At 37.4% G+C, this 5,207-nt stretch overlaps 1 protein-coding gene across 3 annotated transcripts in view; it reads left to right on the top strand.

Moving 5' to 3' along the window:
• Positions 1-1,937: 1,937 nt before the first annotated feature.
• The window catches only part of LOC108974147, a 16,030-nt gene continuing 12,760 nt past the window's right edge, over positions 1,938-5,207 (top strand). For 2 of the 3 annotated variants that reach the window (XM_018941827.1, XM_018941825.1), the window contains exon 1: positions 1,938-2,020. The gene's annotated coding sequence lies outside the window, so the exon portion shown is untranslated. Of the gene's footprint in view, positions 2,084-5,207 lie in introns of all 3 variants that reach the window. The other variant, XM_018941826.1, reaches the window with a different exon arrangement.

The raw sequence follows: 5,207 nt of genomic DNA, 5'->3' as shown, positions 1-5,207 counted from the left end.
CATATGTGTGTGTCTTCTGAAAATACTTTAAAAAAAAGCTGAATGGGGTATTTTCAAAATTATGCAAATATAAACATACTGTCTGCCTCCAGTTGTAGCAGGTCATATAAAGTCTTCGAACTTTTGAGGTTGGAATTCTGGTATCTTAAATAAAATAAATATTTGAAATAACAGATGGTCAGTTCCTGCGCATTCAGCGGCTCTGGCCTCAACTGAAAGCATAACTTGACACTTTTTAACAATTTCATATAAAAGCTAAGCAAATTGGACCTCATTAACGGAGTATAAATTTGAACGTTGACAAAAGCTGTCGTGGACTTGTGGAATTTTCTAAGGGAGCGGTGACCCGCAGCCGAAAAGTGAGAGAACTGGCTGGAAAAATATCTGAATCCGTTCCGATTACGTAGACCCGTCTGTGTTCGGAACGGATCTGAGTCAAAGATCATGCCACCTGATCAGCTTTGAATCGCAAGCAAGGGTCTTTTCAACACCTGTTTTCTTCGGTTGGGAGCTTGAGTTCCTTGGGTTCTTCAAGAACCAACCAACTCAAAATTGTTATGGGTGCCAGTTAAAAKGCCATTGCTCACTTTTGACTGGCTTTGAAGCCTTGAATCCTACTTTTTAAGAGAATATTCAATCAATTTAGGTTTTCTAACGGAATTCGACTAGTCAACGACTTTTTGATAGAATTATCGGTTATCCGAGACCACATGTGTTTCGACTTCTCCTTTGTAACAGAATTCGATTCTTGGTAATTTTTTCTGATAGAATTGTCTGTTACTCGAGCCCAAGTGTGTTTCGTCTTTTGTTTTCTAACGGGATTCGAATGGTCGTCGTACTTTCTGATAAGATTCTCGGTTCTTCGAGACCATGTGTGCTTCGACTTCTCTTTTCTAATGGAACTGGACTGCGTAAGAGAATTCCCGGTCCCTCGAGACCACGTCGAATGGTCGTCGTACTTTCTGATGTAATTSTTAGTTATTCGAGCTGTAGGTTAGCAGCTCCAGCTTTTCATGGCAGGTATTTATTTCTCCCACCCTTTTTTTATGCAAAATATGGCTCGTTTTCTTATCTTTTTTAAACAGTGCGTTAGGTCTTGGATTTTTTAGTGTACARTTTTTAATTTTCAGCTCGCTTCTTATCTAGACTTATTCTCTAGAAATCCTCTCCTTATGCTTCAACAAAGCTTCTTTTTGGATTCAAGATCTTTATATGGATATCTTTGGTTCCACTTTTATTTAATTTGGAATTTCTTGCTCATTTTTATTTATAATCGGCATCAAACCCGCCATTCATCCGTCAAAAGCATATTCGAAACATATTCGAATGTTTGTTGAAAATTGGARCTGACAAACGCTTTAAAAAATATGAAGCMATTAAACCATCAGAGGGTCATAAAAATACCAAAAGACAGAAAGAGAGCAGACCCATTACCCCCTACATACACACACACCCACACTTAGACCAAGGTGCCTTCGGCGTCAARCATCGGCGCAGCAACAACACTTTCGGACAACKCGCACATAGAATATAGCAAAACTAAKCCGAGCAAGACGAGACGTTTTCATTTAAGTTTCATTTCATTGATTTCAATATTTTGTTGAGAAAATGAGGAAACATTATTTATTTTTATCTCCCAGTGCGTAACGGTAATTTAGCAAAACGTTTTGAGCGAAATGAAAATGCCAAGCAACGGACAAGAGATGCTTCACCAAATCACCACCCAACGCCAAGCGGTTGAGACAACACGAACACACACACCGACGCACACGGAGATTTTTGTAAATAAATGTACGAGGAATAGCGCTGTCAGCGGAATTGGCATGGTCGTGGAACCGAAGTGCTCTTAGCCGCCTCTGAGAGCTTTCGCAGCCTCCGACTACAGTTCTTCTACAGTTACAGTTATAGAGGGCGAAGACTTTCATTATAAATTGCAAAGATCAGAAAAGTTTTGGGCGACGGCGAGAACACACGACAATGTGCAATAGTACGGCATGGATCGGTTGTTGGTGTTGAAACGGTAAAAACGACGGAACATACACACGCATACTTATATACATACATACTCGTATATACCTGAACGGTGGGTATATAGTGAAAAACTGGGTGGGGGAAGTGAAGGTGCGGCGGTATAGTGAAGTGAAACTGAAAATTTAAATTAAAATTTAAAGTTAATGGAAATTTTAATAATTTAAAAACTAAAAAAATTAATTAAGGAAAAAAGTTTGTTGTATTTTTATAAAAAAAATATTTAAACTAAAAAAATATTAAAAATAAAAAATAAAAAAAAATGTTGGAAAATAATATAAAATAAAATAAATATTTCCAAAAAACAATTTTTTTGAAAAAGTTTTGAAATTTTTTTGAAAAAAATTGAAATTTTTTTTTTTGTTAATAATATACGCCGAAAGTCGTAAAATTTTTTATATTTTTTTGAAATTTTCAATTTTTTTCAAAAATAAGTACGCCGAACATCGTAAAGATAGTGAAATTGAAAAGTGAAATGTGAAAAATCATTTGCAGTAAAAAACGTTTACACAACACTCTCGCACTGCAGTCGAAAGCATTAAATTCCGAAGGCTATTGAATAGGTTACAGTGTTTTCAAAAGTTTTCGAAAACAAAAAAAAATATTTTTTAAGGGCTTATGAACGCTGGAACTTAACGAAATTGTCTTGCATATTGTCAAAAAATCGGTTGTGTATCGTATCCGTGGTGCTTAAGTACAGAAAAATCGATTATATACATATGTATATGGAACAAATACACACACAAGCCCACAAAGCGATAAGTGTGTATTGAAAAGTGCGCGCGTGTGTGTGTATTCGCTGAAAGTGCACACAGTTTTGAAATTATTCAGCTATTTCTGCCGCTACTTGCTGGTCTTTTTGTACTTGYTGTTGTTGTATTAAATGGAGAGAATTTATGGTTTGTTCTAAAAGTGGAAACAAAAAGTGTGTGCTTGTACAGCCAACAACCAAATGTACATACATATGTACATGCATATATGCACATATGTGTGTGTGTGTTTTTCTTGCTGGGCATTGTGTATACACGAATGTGGCAAGCGGTTGAAAAACGTTTGAAAAAGATACAAGAAATTCGAAATAAATAAAAATAAATTGGCGAAAACTCACGAATAAAGATGAAAGTGTGAAAGTGGTCTCAAAAACGTATTACCTCATAGTTAAGTGGGGTAGAAGAACACGTAGTAAAAGAAGCAGCAGCAAATAAAAAAAAAAAAAAAACGAAATTTTTTAATTAAAAAACGTTTTGGAAAAGGTGAACATTTCGCACGCAGCAGTATTGTAACGGCGGGTGCACGCACACAAACATAAGCATTATTATATATGTACATACATATGTATGTATGTATGTATGTATTTCTGTATGTGATCGAGCACTCCTTGCGCCAGCATGCGGAACGCCAGCGCGTGTTTCGAAATTCGCAATAATTTCAGCGTTAGTGAAAAGTTCATTGTGCTCGAAATGGGCGTTTGTGCTGTCAGGGTCCATGGTGGGCACTCACCCACACACATACAYACATACACACAACCAAACTAATTTGGGCGCATTTATCATAAATTGATTTGCTAAAAGTTCTGTGAACGCAAACGTCAATATGTGCATATTTACATACATACATACATACATACATACATGCATACATACATTCAAACAAACACACACACACACACACATTGAATGTAACTAACACGATTGCTGGCGCGACGCAAAATGTAAACTCAACCGTTATACGATACACGTTTTCCTCGTAGAAAATGCAGAAAATTCACGCATCCGCCGTCTGCAGCTTGACTTCCTTTCCGTCATACACATTTCATCTGCGTTGCAATTTTTATTTTCGAAAACATTTCAATTCGAATTGCATTTCAAAACATTTCCAAATCATGCACGCTCGACTGCAGTAGCGCTCGATTTGGGAAATCRCATTTTCCACATGCCAACAATAAAGCGTATTTCAATATTTTCGACAATATTTCTCCAAATACCTACATACACAAGTAAATATTATACATACATGCATACATAGTTATTTACTCACGTACATACATATTTATATTTTGTTCTGTACGTGGTGCTACGTGTTTATTTTGGTTTTTCTTTCTTCGCCGCAATTTGTTAGCGAACGTTAATGTAACGGCAAGCCACTCTGGTCCGCGACGTTCAATATAAACACACTTGCACAGCGCATTTTCGCGCAACACCTTTCCAGTTCACAATGAGGCCTTTGGGCCTCCACCAGCGCTACACTCCATTTTCACGAGCATTATTTATGCATGTGTGTACCCTGTAGGGTAAATATGGGCTTTGAACTAAGGAGTAACAAAAAGTGATCTATTTCGATGTTCCCTACTTTTTTCAAAAAAAAAAAAAAAAACAAAAACAAACCAAGAAACTTCAAATAAATAGGGAATGTTTATTATCATTCGAAAAACATTCTTTGGAGAGATTAGCGCTTTCAAATATTGGCCGCGGCTACGTCTCAGACGGTCCACTCGTTCAGTCTAATTTTCGATGAATCGTTCGAGCATTTCGACTGACAACTAATTGGCGAATGAYACGTGTAATACTTTGCTCGATGAKAGATTGTCCGCTTAGACTTTATACATTCCCACAGGCTAAAGTCGARCGATGGGATATCACATGATCTTGGCGGCCAATCCACCGGTTCAAGTTTTCACTCAATAAATCCATTGATTGATGCGATGTGTGAAAATTGGCGCAGTCTTATTGAAACCAAATGTCCCCGAGATCACGRRTTTCAATTTCAGRCATCAAATATTCRGTTCTCAYGGYGCGATAACRGTCGCCATTGACAGTTACRTTCTTACCGGTATCATTTTTGAAGATGATTCCAAGACGTTGTTTTTTCTGGATGAAAAGGCCGCTCTTGTTCTYTTCAGGTTACTCTTYGCCCCAAATGCAGMAATTTTGCTTGTTTGYATACCCATTGAGCCGCAAATGGGAGTCATCGCTGAGCAAMATTTGGCTCGAAAACGTYGGATCTTCTTGAAACTTCTTAAGAGCCGAGAGAGAGCGAAGCGATGTCTCTTATGAAGGTCAAGCAACTTCAATTCTTGCACAAGCTGTATTTTGTACGATTTCAATTTAAGATCTCGACGTCAAATGCGCCAAGCCGTTCCATATGGTTGTCATATTTTCGTCACTGCGGACTCTTGGGTA

This window comes from Bactrocera latifrons, unplaced genomic scaffold (assembly GCF_001853355.1).
Source record: "Bactrocera latifrons isolate USDA-ARS-PBARC rearing strain unplaced genomic scaffold, ASM185335v1 scaffold_53, whole genome shotgun sequence".
NCBI lineage: Eukaryota > Metazoa > Arthropoda > Insecta > Diptera > Tephritidae > Bactrocera > Bactrocera latifrons.
This window is presented reverse-complemented; position numbering and strand designations above follow the sequence as displayed.